The 15,695-nt window shown below is 41.6% G+C and overlaps 1 long non-coding RNA gene across 1 annotated transcript; it reads left to right on the top strand.

Annotated features, from left to right (window-relative positions):
* The first annotated feature begins 583 nt into the window (after positions 1–583).
* Positions 584–15,180, top strand: LOC115069317. The gene is made up of 5 exons (XR_003848589.1): positions 584–663; positions 5,237–5,322; positions 5,574–5,759; positions 6,582–6,807; positions 14,801–15,180. It is a non-coding gene; the product is annotated as an uncharacterized LOC115069317 (long non-coding RNA).
* The last annotated feature ends 515 nt before the right edge of the window (positions 15,181–15,695 follow it).

Genomic DNA, 15,695 nt, shown 5'->3' with positions numbered 1-15,695 from the left:
GATCATTTCATGGTGATGGCAGTTTAATGGGGCGCTCTGCTGAACCCTGAGATATTGCCGATATTGCTTTCCATGGATCAAGCAAGGCAGATCAAAGTGAAGAATTTTCAGAATCCTCCCTCAGGAGGAAATTCCTCTAGGCAAAGCTTTGAGGTTTTCACAGTCCTGAATATGAGCCCTGACTTTCTTCTGGCAACAACAACAAAAATTCCTTTTATTTGTGCCAAGCCAGAATATATTTCTTCCCTGAAACTATTTTATAGACTTCATGTCATTTTCTACTTTCTGTTTCATCCTTGTAGTAATTACCTGCATTTAAGAAAATGTAGGCCCAGAATACAAGAGGCAGGCTTAGGCAGATAAGCCCTTCAAGGCAGCCCTGTGGGGAGCTGAGTTGTGCCTGTAACTCTTCTAAACCCCAAGACCACGTGGTTAAATGACGGCGCAACAGTGTATTCAAGGATCCAGAGTCTGGTGGCCGAAAGTGTAATTCAAAAGGAATTCCAAACCTTACTTGAGCTTCTAAAACTGCAGCCGGCATTTGAATTCAGAATCTAGTTCACCAGTTCCTTTCTCCCACCATGCCAGGTTCCTAAGCATCTCTCTGTGTGGGCCTCCCCTGCTTTTCCAGCGCTCAGGTGACAAGCACAGGATTCTCTCTGGGTGAGCCAAGGATGGGTGTGGAGAGGAAGGCGTGAGTAGTCACTCTCCTTTGAACTTCAGCTTGAGGTTTGCTATGATTTAAATTATATCCTTGTTGCTGATTTTGTGCAGTTTAAATGGATGTTACAACTTGATCTATGAAGGCAGCCTGAATCCAGCTAGTTCGGTGGAGCAATATTTATTTCTGTTACTTTACGAGCTTTCAGTAGCCCACATGGCAAGGAAACTCTGAGCCCAGTAACAAGGCGAGAACTGACACGATGGGATAAATGGGAGAGTCCCTGTATTCTTTTATTTGCATAGGCTCAATCCATTGTAATTAAGATTAAACGAAGTAAAGGAAGGTGTTACTTCGAATGCAGTGAGGCAGCTTGTAAGGAGCTTAGAAGAAATCACTTTCCTAACAAGTAAAAAGCTGAACAAATGTGAAAAGCAGCAGCATTTCTTAGATGCCTCAGAGGATGAGGACACAGCTATGTCTAAGCTGGAGACACAGGCAATAGGCAGATCTAGACAGACGTCCTGGACAGAAATTCCCAGGCAGCCCCCTCTGTGGGAGCAATGTAAAAACTAAGCAAACCTCAGCTGTGGTGGGGACTGTTGAGAGAAAGCCCAGCCCAGCACCCAGAATTCTAGATCCTGTCATGTTAGCCACCGAAAATGCAGGAGAGGGGCTGGGGATGGAGCTCAATTGGCAGAGTACTTGCCTAGCATGTGTGAGGCCCTGGGTTCGATCCCTAGCACTGCTTGTAGGCCTGGTTGATCCACACCTACAGCTGACGCACTGGGGAGGTGCAGGCAGGAGGAACAGATCTTCCTCAGCTACTTAACGAGGAAGCTTCAAGGTCAGCTCGTGTTAGAGACCCTGCCTCGGAAAGATTTTAAAAACATAAAATGTACAAGAGAAAGAATGACTTCCTCAGACCAGAGAAAACGGGGTCAGATCTATAGAAGGGAAAAAAGAGCACTAGGAAACTGATTAAGTGAAGGTAAAAGAAAACCTTTCATTTTTCTTATCCCGAAATGACATAACAGATTGCTCAAAATGATATCAATAAAAAATTTGATACTATATGCTTGTATTATATATATAATTTTTATTTTAATATTTTATTTTATGTGTGTGTGTATTGCCTCCATGTATGTAAGTGTACCAGTGTTGTGCAATGTCCAAGGAGCTCAAAAGAGGGTGTCGGACCCCCTGGAATTGGAATTACAGATGGTTTGGTGGTTGTTAACTACCATGTGGGTGCTGGGAACCGAACACAGGTCCTCTGCAAGAGTAGCCAGTGTTCTTAACCACTGAGCCATCTCTCCAGCCCCATGTATTAGATACGTATATTTTATATATGCGTATAAGTTACTGGAAATACTCATGAAGTGGAGGTGTTATTTGATAGTGGACCTAGATTACTTAACAATACATAGTGCAAAATCCAAGGCAACTATTCAAAAAAAAAATAAGACAAAAAAATAAAAGAATGAAAAAAGGGAAAAAATGATTTATATGTTCAAAAGGGAGAAAATGGAGTCAGATAAAAAGTTCAATTGTAACAGCAGGAAAAGTGTGGAAGGAAAATATGAAAAAAAGAAAGGGAAGTAAGCAGAAACACTATCAAACAGTACGTGTTAATTCAGCTACACTAACGATCATTTTAAACATAAGTCATCTAAACACAGCAATTAAAAGACAAAAATTGGGCCTGGGAAGATGGCTCAGTTGGTAAAGTGCTTGCCTTGAAGCATGAGAACCCGATTTCAATCCCAGAATCCATTAAAAAAAAGCCAGGCGTGGTGACAAAGTCTGTAATCCCAGGGCTGGGGAAGCAGAAACAGGGTGGTCCCGAGGGCCTGCTGGTCAGCTAGTCTAGCCTTGGAAAGATCCAAGTCAAGCGGTCAGGGACCCTGTCTCAAAAACAAGGTGGATGGCTTCTGAGGAGCAATACCTGAGGTTGTCCTTGGACCTCTATATTCATGTACACACACACACACACACACACCAGGGCTTGCCAACATGGATCAAAAAACAAACTCCCTGGGCATGGTAGCGCATGCATTTAATCCCAGTTGGGGAGGCAGAGGCAAGAAACTATATGTGAGATCAAGCAGCCTGATACTCACTGTGTAGACCAGGCTGGCCTCCATCTCAGAGATCCACCTACCTCTGCCTCCCCAGTGCTGCAATTAAAGGCGTGCACTACCACTGGCTTTGTCACGGTATCTTATCACAACAACAGAAAAGTAACTAATGCAGCTTTCCAGACAGGACTGCCAGCTCCATACCAGGGAACTACTGTGCCTTATCTGCCATTCTGAAGCATTCCACAAAACCTATCTCTAACAGATTTTTCTCATTTAAGAAACACTCATGCCAGGCATGGTGGCACACGCCTTTAATTCCAGCACTTGGGAGGCAGAGGCAGATGAATCTCTGTGAGTTTGAGGCCAACCTGGTCTACAGGGGGGGGGGGGGGGGGGGGGGGGCTACAGGGAGACCCTGTCTCGAAAAACAAAACAAAAATCTCCCAAACCAAAACCAAAACAAAACCCCCAAAGCTCAATGAAATTGTGTCTATAAGAAACCCCGAAGATATACATGGATTAATGAACTAAAGGGATGGAGAAAATTAAACATATGGACACTAATTTACATAAAGCAGAAGCAGCTTGCTTATTTCAGAAGGAACCAGCTTCAGGACAAAGAACATGATTATGGATAAATAGAAATACCCCAGGAAGACAGAGCAGTCCATAACGTGCATGTAGCCAGCTGCAAAAACAAGCAGCAAATTGACGGAGCTGCACTGAGGGGCAGACTGATCCACTGTTATAGGTGGAGACTTAGCGTCCCTTTATTAAAGATAGATCCAGCAGGCAGAGGATTACTAAGGACGCAGCTCAACTCACAACATCACCCATCAATTTAATATATCCCAGACAACAGCAGATTGCATGTTTTTTTCAATCTCATAAGGAATACATGGTGAGACAGACCAAATTTTGGACCATTAACAGATTTCAAAAGAACAGAATTCATGCCATGTCAGCTCTCAGACCACAGTGGAGTTGAACTAGAAATCAACGGTGGATAGCTAGAAAATTCCATAATGTTTTGACACTGAACAACCCATTTCTGTATAGCACATAAGGCAAAAGAGAGATCTCGAGAGAAATTTAGAGCATTTTGAAGTAAATGAAAATGAAATACAACTCACCAAGGCTTGTGGGAGGCAACAGAACTGGTACTTACAGGAAAGTTTGAAGTGTTGAGTCTATTTTTAGAAAAGAAGAAAAATATAAAATCAATAATCTCAGAGTCTACTTTAGATAATTAGAGAGTTAAATCCAAAGTATTCAGAGAAAAATAAATAATAAACATGAAAGCAGAAATCAGTGAAATTAAAAGTAGGAAATCAGGGGTTGGAGAGATGGCTCAACAGTTAAGAGCACTAGTTCTTGCAGAGGACCTGAGTTCAATTCCTAGCACTCACACGGCAGCTAACATCCATGCTAACTCCAGGGGAATCTGATGCAGTCTTCTGACCTTCGTGGGCATTGCACGACACAGGTGCACTTACATGCATGCAGGCCATATGCTTAAAATAATAAATAAAATATTTTTTAAAAAATAGGAAATCAACACACCCTAAAACTAGTTATTTGAGAGATTAAGAAAACCTGGAAATACCACTGTGAAGTCTAGGTTCAGTTCTGTCGCTATGTAACTTCTGACAAGTCTTCATCTCACTCCTTACCAATTTTGTCTTAAAGGAAGATCATGAAGGAGGTAATTGCAAATATCCCAGGAACCTTAAGTTTTGTGATGCTATGTATTACTTTTTAAAAACCTGAACCCATTAGAATTCCAACAGAAATTCTAAATCAGAGATCAGTAACAGCTATAAAAATGAAAATAGACTCAAGTTGAACATATAATTAAACATCTTTCAACCCAGTTTCATATGCTCTAATAACTGGCATATTACTACATGAATGACATTATCCAATCAAAAATGAAATACAGTAACAACAAAAATCCAAAGAGAGGCGGATGATAGTAAGCTGATATTCTTTTCCTGCCTTTGATGACAAGAAATTAGAGAGATTGAGAGAAATTAGCAATGGCAAGGTAAAAATACTTCCTGAATTTGTTGAGAACAGACCACCTGAAATCAGAAAAAGTTACATAATTCATCAAACTTTGTATGTGGCAGCACTGAAGATTTGAAATAGTCACTGGCTTTAAGAAGCCCCAATTCCCAGGGCTAGCAGTTCTAACCAGAGTACAATGTTCTGAATCACAGGTTGGGAGAAGCATCAGGACCATAGAGGATGCTCCAAATTGGTGGATCCACACGCACACAGGTATATGTGTGTCTGCGGTAGCACCAGGAATACACCAGTGAGGCTGGAACATGGAAAACAGGGCAAAGAATGTGGGTGGAGGTGAGGATTTACAAGGTAACTCCGGAGTACAGGAGCAGAGTAGCCTGGTGGGAGAAAATGGTACAGCTAAGGGAATAAAGAAAACTATCAGGGACTTTAATTATACTTTTTATCTTGTATAATGCAGACACCAAATCAGCGGATGAGATGCTACCCTGACAATCAGAAGCCTCACCTCTAGTGGCTGAACTTTCCACAGTCCCTTCCTCCTTGGTAACTTATGAAACGGTTAAGATAATGACATAACCTGGCTGAATTTGAAGAAATACTTCATTTCTATTTGGGGGGGGGACTTTTTATTTTATTTTATTACTTTTGAGGGTTTCTGATAATGCTACATTCTGCATATACAAAGGGTACAAAATGAATTTTTTTCCAGACTATTTCAAAGGGTGCTGCCAGTCTATCATTGTCTGCAAAGCACTTTCACATACTGTTACTGTAGGTCATTTTGTCTCTTTAAGGTAAGATACCATATGTCCTAGTTTTGACCTGTACTGAAATGGGAGGAAAGAAGGTCCTCTAGAAGGTTCTTAGTCTCATTCATAAAAGGATTGAAGAATGGACCCAAACGGCAGAGAGTGGACAGACTTATTGAGACCTACATGACTGTGGCTGGTCAGAAGTTCTGTGGAGTTATGCATTACAAGGTGGGATTCCAGGCAGGAAAAATTCACTACCTCATTAACACACCAGGTATTCTGCCCATCTATTTAGCATAACTTAAGGTGAACCCGCCTTCCTAGGGGTGGTTCTATCACCAGGTGATTGACCAGTGAAACTGGAAAGGTGGGGAGGACCCAATTTTCTAAGATGCAAAAAGCAAGACTTTGCCATCTCCAGTCAGAAACTTTGGAGAAGACATCAGGGACCTGCGGTAATTGTATGGCTCTAGGGAAGAGTATCTAGCCACTCATGCATTCAGACCAAGGAGGAGAGAGGGGAGACAAGACAGCAAGAGAAGTGATCAGAGAGAGTGGCTGATGAGAAATCCAACCACTTAGATAGATGACTGATATAGATAGATAGATAGATGGTAGATAGACAGACAGATGAATGGATGAATAAAGGATATTTAGATCTCTATATATAGATATATATTTATTAATATCTATTATAGATAATAGATATTAATAAATATAGGTGATAGATGGTAGCTATAAATAGATGGAAGACAGATATAAATAGATGATGATGGATGGGTAGATGGATGACATGTAATAGATATTAATAGGTAGATGATAGGTGATAGATGGTAAACAAATGATAGACAAAAATAGAAGATAAGTAGAAAGATGGGCAGATGATGGACATAAATGAGTGATAGATGGCTAATGGAGGATTATGAATGTATAGAGATAGTCATGGAATTTGCGTCATCTACTCATATCTTAGAACCCGATTCACGCCTAATTTCTTTCCTCTCATGCAGTGAAAAACAAAAATGTTCCCATCATGGCTTTTTTCTTTAGGTCCCTCCTTCCAAGGTGGTGCTGGATCCAACCCAGTCTAATAGAAGCACCAACAAATCAAAGTGGCATGACTTCATCTGTGAATACATGGGGACCCTTAACGCCTCCTGGTCATCAACCCGCAAGAAAATGAAAGGTCATGACCAGGAGTTTCCTTTGGAATTCTGCTCAACAGCACATCAGAGCCTGGGTCCTTGGACCATAAGTGATGCTCCATTTGCAAGTGGTGAGAAGGGGCCATAGAGTCCAAATTCTTTCATGATGCTAGTGCTTTGGTGTTTGGGGAGTTACACCTAACTTTTAGAAGAGTTAAAATTTGAAAACAAATCCTGGTCTGTGTACACAGCACATTCTTTTCAGCAGAACAGTCATCTCTGTGAGATATTTTATAAGGAGCTAAGACCATACAAAGTACTAATTAATAACTTCTCCCACATTTTTATTTTAATTATCAGGTTATGTGGGACTCTGACTTGTCTAACCGCTTCTTTCTGGTTCTGTAATTTGCTTGGCTTAAAGGTTTAACCCCTGCCATAACTACAGGGGGGAATGAAGAGTCAAAATGCAAGAGTCAGAATACACTGACTCCATTTTGGCTTGCTGTTTCAGGCAAGCCCGGGCAAGCCCAGGCTTGTTGTAAATCTCCAGTTGCTAGCCCCCCCGCCCCAAAGAAGCTATAGATTAAGCAAGCCCGGGCATGTAAAAGCCTTATAAGGTAAAAACCGAAACTTCTGGCCCTACAGATAACAGTCAGCACATTCCAGTGCCCTAAAGACAGCCCCTACCAATAAGAATCCTCCCCGTACTCAGAACATAGGACCATCCAATCATTTTAAAGTGCATCTGGCACACGCGGGCTTCAGCAAAACTCCCTATAAAAAGCTTGCCCCACCCTGGTTCTGGGCTCTCAGTATGGATCCGCTGCCTCGGTAAAATCTGAGGGCCAGAGCTTAAGCCCGAATAAAGGCTCTTTGATGTTGCATACACTCTGGACTCCTTGGTGGTCATTGGCAGTCATGAGATCTGGGCATAGCAGTTATCTATTCTTACCCAAGGTGCTCTTGAGAAACAAGTGTAGGATGAACAATGAAATAAACTACAGATTCATAAACTGAATATATTTAATGGCCCTGACCTTTAAAATTTTTTTTGACTGATTTCATTTTTAAAAAAAATATTTTATTATTCTTATTTTATGTGTATGAGTGTATTGCCTGCATGTAGGTGAGTGCACCCATGTTGTGCAATGCCGTGGAGGTCAGAAGAGGGCTTTGGATTCCCCTGGAACCAGAGTTAAGGACAGTTTGTAGTTGCCACGTGGGTGCTGGGAATCGAACCTGGGTCCTCTGCAAGAGTAGTCAGTGCTCTTAACCTCTGAGCCATCTCTCCAGCCCCAATTTCAGTTTTTAAAATTATTACATTTATAGTGTGTGTGTGTGTGTGTGTGTGTGTGTGTGTGCGTGTGTGTGTGTGCGTGCGTGCGTGTATGTGTGTGTGTCTGTGTCTTTGGCAGCATGCATGTGGAAGCCAGAGAACAATTTGTGGGGAGCCAGATGGCTCCTTCTACCATCTAAGTTCCAAGGATATACACACACATACACACACACCCCACATTGTACACATACGCAAACGTACACACACACACACACACACACACAATAAAAATACCATGATTGCTAAATAGAATATTTCTGTGACCTCTCTGCTGCCTGCAGAATAAATATGTATCTTCCTGTAAGAAGCACAGAAGCATGGTTTGGCCTCTCTATTAGCTGTTGCATATACCGATTAAATTTAGAAATTAATTTATAGACACAGCCCATCCCACCCTGCTTTTCACACATACATGTGTGCCCACATTGCCCATGTGAACTCTTAATATTGATCCTACCAAGTCATGAGACAGGTGCATCAGAGTGAGAGCTCCTTGTCTGTCACACAGCCCCCTCAGAGTGATGTATGACCATGCTTCACACAGACTAGAATGACTGTAGGTGGCCTTGTGTCTGTTCTTTTTGCAGTGGTAACTGGAGAGGCAAAGCCACAAGTGGCAAATGATAGCCATCCAGGGTTCCACACAGGAAGGCAGGGACAAGACAGGAGAGAATGATGGGATGGGCAGGGGAGGGGAACTGGGTAAGACTTGCAGAAAATGCTAGTACAATATTAACTGACACATGGAAACAGAGTAAGTATAGGGCTAAGCTGAGAATTCAAGTGGTTTTCTTTTAAGTCTTAGTAACTTCAAAAAATTCATGATCAGGATTCAAAGGACTCTTTCAATCTGAAAATCAATGAAATTTAAAGAATTATTTCCCGCCTCTGGTTTCTTTCTCTGCTCTTTTTTTGATCTCTAATTAGAATGAAGCTGAGACCCGGAATCTATCCCTAGGACTTTCCTTTCTCGAACCATCTTTTTGTCCTTTTCAACTGAGTTCTAGAATAACAAAGGAGAGGTTTAGCTTGAACCTTCATTTTGCTAGTTCAATTTTAAGATTAAAAGGACAGCTGATCCTGTGGCCATCAGGGTTTAACTCCCAAGGTCCCCAAGCATCTTATTGCAACAGTGTGTTCTTGTTTTACAGATGTGACACCTTCTCTTAATCCTCTGTAAGTTACAGTTTTAGTAAGTCTTCTGTTTGTTCTTTTAGGTCAGTTTACTCAGGTTTGGGCTTTTTATTTATTGCTCATGTGTTTGTTATTGAATTTGTGGTTTCTCTTCCATAGCATGGGTTTTCTCCAAATGTCATGCTTGCTTGATTGACTATTATAGTTTGCATTTGTGATCCACTGGCTGGCTGATGCTCTTTCTGTGCTTTCTGTGGACTGCACTGCCTCTGATGATGAGATGAGACTAGCTGGATGCAAATTGTATGCATGGCAGGTGCTGGGAGCAGCTCATTTCACTTTGGAATCTGGTTTCTTCTTTTTTCAAAAGTTTCACACATTTTCACCATGTGCTATGATCATATTCACCATCCTTACCCTCACTTATGCCCCTCCCACTCCCAGTGAACTTCCCAACTAGTCCCTCTTGTTTTCAGTCTAGTTTTTAATGATCTGTTGAGTTTCAGAAGGGTTGCTTACAGGACCATGGGTGAGGGGTTATTTACTGGACTACAGCACTGAAGAAAAGACCTCTACCTCGCCCTGGTAATGATAGCTCGTCAGGGAGGGGTGGGGCCTCACAAGTCCCTTCCCCATTTGTGATGGGATCTTAAAGGACCCCGTCTTCCGCAGGTGATCACAGTTGCTGCATGCTTATGATTGCAACAGCTATGTCATATGCAGATGACAGGTTCATAACTTTTTTTTCAGTACTGGGAATTGAACCTAGGCACACAATACACATGTATTCTACCACTGAGCTACAGCCCAAGTCCTTAAAATTATGTTTTTAAATTTTGAGGCAGGGTCTTATAAGTTTCCCAAGATAGCCTTGGATTTTCTCTGTAGTCCAGTCAAGTCTTGAACGCATGGTTCCCCTGCCTCTGCCTTGTGAGTAGCTGGGATTATAGGCCACTGTTACTAGGCACAGTGTTTGTCATCCTCTTCTGGTTTCAACTTTTACTAAAAAGTACATCCATATGACAGTGAAGTGACTCAAATAAGACCAGAAGTCTTGTTATAAGCAGAGCAGTGCCTATTGTCCCACCCTCATCCTTCTTCCCAGGAAGAGGCAGCCACTTGCAACTACTTGGGATAGTTCTGGGACTTTCACCACTTGATTTTATAGCCATCCCTCTTATGTATGAGGGATTTGTTTTGGGTCCCACCATGAACACCAAAATCCACAGACTCTGAAGTCATTGTAACCTAGGCACATTCTCCTGTATAAATCATCTGTAGGCTACTTATGATATCTAATACCATGTAGATTCTAAATAAATAATTATTCTATTGTATCACTTAGGGGATAATGACATAAATGTCTGATTATGTTGGGAATGGATATGGTTTTCTATACATATTTTCAGTCTGAGGTTAAATCAATGGATGCAGAACCCACAGGTACGTGGGTGAATCATGTAGAACTGGATTCTCCACCCTCCTATTTCAAGCATCAATCAACCAGTCAATCAATCAAAGAAATCACATTATCAAATACAAGGGTTTAATCTCAATTTCTACCCACCCTACTCACAATCCTACCACTCACAGACAACACTTACACAAATAAGCATGCTCACATCATTTCTGCTCCTCTTTACTTGAACTATTAATTATTATTACATTATTAATTTTAGTTATCTACTTATATGGTGTTGTTGTTATTGTAATCACTTAGATGTTATTCACAACTAAGCGTACAGTTACTGTCATTTGGGGGGACTTATTTCTCCTATTATTTACTTTTTTCTTTTCTTTCTTTTGCTTCCCTTTCCCCCCTCCTTCTTTCTTTCCTTCTTTATAAGAGATCATTTGCTAGTTAGACTGAGACTTTGTGCTAATGGCATAAAGATTTCATTGTGGATGGGTCCATTGGCTATTTTATCAATTCTATCTTGAAGAAATTTCTTCTGGAAGTTCTGACCCACACCAGGGTGGGTTGTTTATCTTCCATCCCTGAAACATGCATGTCGTCCTGGGGCCGTTCTCCAACTGCCTCCTAGAAACCTGCTTTGTCCCTTTCTTGTATTGGACCCTGATCAACAGTCAGTGCTTTCTTCTTTTTTGCTTGATGTTCTCATTTTTGTGACTTGTACAACCCAAGAAAGTATGCATGACAGGCAATTGAGATGCTCACAGATCTAAAAAGTATGATAACTTTTGAATGAGTTAATACCTGGGAAGCAATTAGAAAAAAGAAAAAGATAATGCAATGCTGTTGGGTGATTGCATCTCCTAAGAGTTCAGGTGTTGGGAGATTAGTGAGCAAATTAGTTTGCTGATAGTGTTCTGAGGTGGGTCCTGGGAGAGGCACTTTGGGTTAGGTGAGATCATAAGGAAGATTCAGCCTCCAGAACCAGGAGCTGAATAAACTCCAACCTTTATAAACTGTTCAGTCTTGAGTATTTTTAAAATGGCAACAGCAAACAGACCAACATAATCAATATCCAGATGACAGGTTCATAGCTCTCATCTGGATTTTCCTCAAAATTTTTTGAAAAATTTCAGTGAAAATGAAAATGTAAGCTGTATTCTGAAAGAATAGATTCACTATAAATATCTCTGTTGAAGGATTTCTGTCAAGGATTTCTAAACAATTCTTTATACTTCAGGAATAAAAAGATAGTTCAATGCCTGAACAGACACTTTACAGAAGAAGGTAGATACAAGGAATCAATAAACGCAGTAGAAGTTCCCTAGGATCATCAGTCAGCAGAGATGAACAACTGGAGAGTTCTCTCTCTCTCTCTCACACACACACACACACACACACACACACACACACACACATGTTCACACACACTTGCATACACTAGTATGTTTGGTTTAATTGCATGCATTAAGATTTTGATTTTGATCATTTTAAGAAAACATCTGTTGTGCCTTGACATTGGCCAGGTACTGGGCTTAGAGTAAGTATGAAAATTTCATACTTATCCACTCTGATAAATAAGCTCTATTATTTTCCAAACATTCAGAGTTTATGAAAGTTCAAGGGAGTTGCCTAAGGACTGGTGGTTGAGAATGATACTGGGATTTGGATGGAGTTGTGCCTGGTTCTAAGGCTTCTGGGACAATCATCATGCTGTATTATATCATGCTGGTCTGAGTGCCACCTGATGTAGCCTTTCCCCGGAGGATGGATGGGTTCAGCAAGATGCTCAGCAGTAGTGTAGGAGGTAGCTGAAAACTCCCCACAGAGCATGGCCAAAGGCATGGTCGGGATCATCCCCCAGTTCCAGGGCAGAGGCCAAGGTAAAATCTCAGCATGTAAATCCCACAGCTGCCACCACCAAGGAGAACAGTTTATAGCCAGCAGTGGAGCTTCCTCCCCAGGCTGACAGGCCAACACTTCTTGGCTCTATGGGCAGGACTCCAAATCAGAAGTGGATGGGAATACAAGAGCTGTGCTCAACACTTGGAACAGCAGACAGCTGGGCCAATGTTCTAAGAACAGGAAAATTACCTGAATCCATTATTTGCATGTTGACAAAATCTAGAATCACCTAGGAGACAGACTTCATGGAATACCAGTGAGATTAGGTTAGTTGAGGTGGGAAAACCAGATTAGGTTAATTGAGGTGGGAACACCCCCCTAAATGTGGATGACCTCATGTTCCCTGAGCTCGGATCTTAGACTATATGCAAAGGAGAGAGCAAGCTGAGCACCAGCATCAGTTGTTCTCTGCTGCCTGATTGCATGCAGATACAACTTGGCTAGCTGCCTCAGGACTTCTTCCCCGTGATGGACTGTGTACCCTTGAACTGTGAGCCAAAATAAAGTCTTTCTTCCTTAAATTGCTTTTGTCAGGGTATTTTATCACAACAGTGAGCAAGTAACTAATAGAAAATATATGAAATTGTCAAAGAATAATAGTAACCCATCTCTCAAATGAAAAAATGGAATGGAAGTTCTGAGCCTGAGGGTGAGTTCTGAAAGCGATAGACTTCTTGCAGGATAGTGAGGTCGTTTCTTTTGGGCCCTCACAATCCCTAGAAAGGATCCTCCATCTCCTGACTGAAGGATGTAGTTTGGCCTCCCATAGTTCTGGAGACAATCCATCATACTTTGACAATCAACTTACATAACACTCTCTGATTGAGCTTGGTCTCACTTCCATGCCCCTGGCTGGGGCTCAAGATTTCAGCTAACATAGTTGTGGTGGTGGTGATAAAGTTAGGAAATGATCTGTCTTTTAAACACCTACTGTGCTTTACAGCCTCCATTCTTCCTTCCAGAGGTGCCTGAAGAGGCCATGGTAGCACCTCCATGTAAACCTGGCTGCCTCCTGGCCCTACCTGTGGTGCCCTGGGGATTCAGTTGCCTAGTGTCAATCAAGGGCTCCTCTTCTCCCTAGCATCCAGTTCTCTGCTGCAGTTGCCTCCTCCCCTCATTTGATCTTAGAGACTGACAACTAAGAAAGAAATACATTTACAATAATTTTAGAGGGGTTTTGTAAAGGGAGTAAGAAACTATGGGTGTCTCATCCTCCATCTTTACTCCTCCTTTCATTGGGGTTAGTAGCTACCTGTATACTGCCTTGTTATTCTGGACCTCACGTTCATATCCTCATTTGTTTGGCTATGAACATTGGAAAGCAAATCCTCAGTGAAGTACACACCTGTAGGAGCTGCAGGGCCCCTTCTTTTTTGTGCATCCCTGGCTCCTGGGCTCCTAGCACCCTCCTACCTCTGCCTCCCCTGCACGTGAGCAAGGTTTGACTTTTCTGTGCACTTCTCTCTAGCTCTACACTGATCTGATCCACTTGGGTTCTTACAGGTGCTTAAAAAACTCTTGTCTGATGATGGCGCCCTTTAGCATTGTTACTCAAGTTCGTTACACTTTATGATTATTCTAAAGCATATGTGTCATGAGATTTGGGGGTGAGCTGGGGATTGTTACAAGTGGCCATTCTGCCATCTTACCCCATCCTGAAATTTGAAATATATTCAATCTTTTAGTCATTTTTTGCTAGTTGCAGGTAAGACTAGGACAACATAGCACTTAGAAAGGTCTTTGTCACCAAGATTATTCACCCATATTTCCTAGGACTGTTGCATTATTTTTCATATCCAAATCTCTTTATTTTATTTGAAATTCTATTTGTTATTAGGTGTAAAGAGGAATCTACATTTTTTTCAAATGTTTCCTCAAACATTAGACACTGACTGTTTGATTCCAGTAATCTCATGTCTTCAAAGTTTAGTTCTCTTTGATATTTCTGTTTTCTCTCTTTCCTGGAAATTCGTCTACATTTGTATTCTATGAAATATATTTTAAAATAATTTGGACAAGCTGAAGATATTCCACTAGAATTTGAGTGTGCCTGCATTGTCTTTAGATTCATTTAGGGAATGTTGGCGTTTTAATGAGGATAAGTCACATTTAAACTTCTGGGACAAATCTAAGTTATCCAGCCAGCTGAAGTCATTGTTTATTTTAAGATGCAATAAAATTGTCTCAACATCCCAAGTCACACCTGATAGAAATCCCAGCATGCTTCCCAGGCTTGCTGGGTTTTCTCAGCAGTGGAGAGGTTGAGCGTTTATTTTTCCCTGAGTCAGTTCTATATTTCTGATTCCATGGAATTTTTTTGTTGTGTTTTTAGTTTCATGGAATTTTTCATCTCCAGTTTAACTCTGGCTCCTGCACATCTGTCCACAAGACCCCACCCTACTGGAAGTCATCTGATCTCTTCCTTGGCACCAACTAAAGGCTATGAATTCCATAGATGCGCAACATCCAGGTTGAGTTACAAGTCAACCTGGAAGTCAGAACATCTGGGCCAACAATCAGACTCCACCCTCTGCAGCTGTACACTGATGAAGTTACTTACTGATCTCTGCCTTAATGCCTCATCTGCAGGAAGGGTAGATAGGGCAATGGAAGTTCTGTGATAATTAAATGTGAAGTGTTTACTGCATTGTTTGGAAAGTCGGTGCTGTTATCATCACTCTCTATCACTACCACCAATCTCTATCATCATCACTGCCACCACCACCACCACCATCACCACCATTACTATCTCCATCATCACCACCATCAATACTGCTAGAACCACCATTACTATCATCACCATTACCACTAAAGCTACCACCACTGTGACCACCACCACTACCATATTCATCACTACCACCTTCTCCATCACCACCACCACCACCACATCACCAAAACTACCACCTCCATAATAACCACTACCATCACTACCACCACCACTACTGCAACCACCACCACCTTCATCACTACCACCACCACCATCGCCACCACTATCATCACCACTACTACCTCTGCCACCACCACCATCACCATCATCACTATCATCATCAAACACCTGGAGGCTCCAGGAAAGAGTTACATAACAACACAGCATAACAAATGATTTTAAACTGAATATCAGATGTGCTTACTGTGGTTTCGCATATATATATATATATATAATTTATGTGGGAGGGTGATGGGTGTCATGCCATGTATGTGGAGGTCAGAGGGCAACTTGCCAGAGT

The sequence above is a fragment of the Nannospalax galili genome, unplaced genomic scaffold (assembly GCF_000622305.1).
Source record: "Nannospalax galili isolate Female #2095 unplaced genomic scaffold, S.galili_v1.0 scaffold31, whole genome shotgun sequence".
Classification (NCBI taxonomy): domain Eukaryota; kingdom Metazoa; phylum Chordata; class Mammalia; order Rodentia; family Spalacidae; genus Nannospalax; species Nannospalax galili.
The sequence above is the reverse complement of the archived record's forward strand: the minus strand, read 5'-3'. Positions and strand labels throughout refer to the sequence as shown.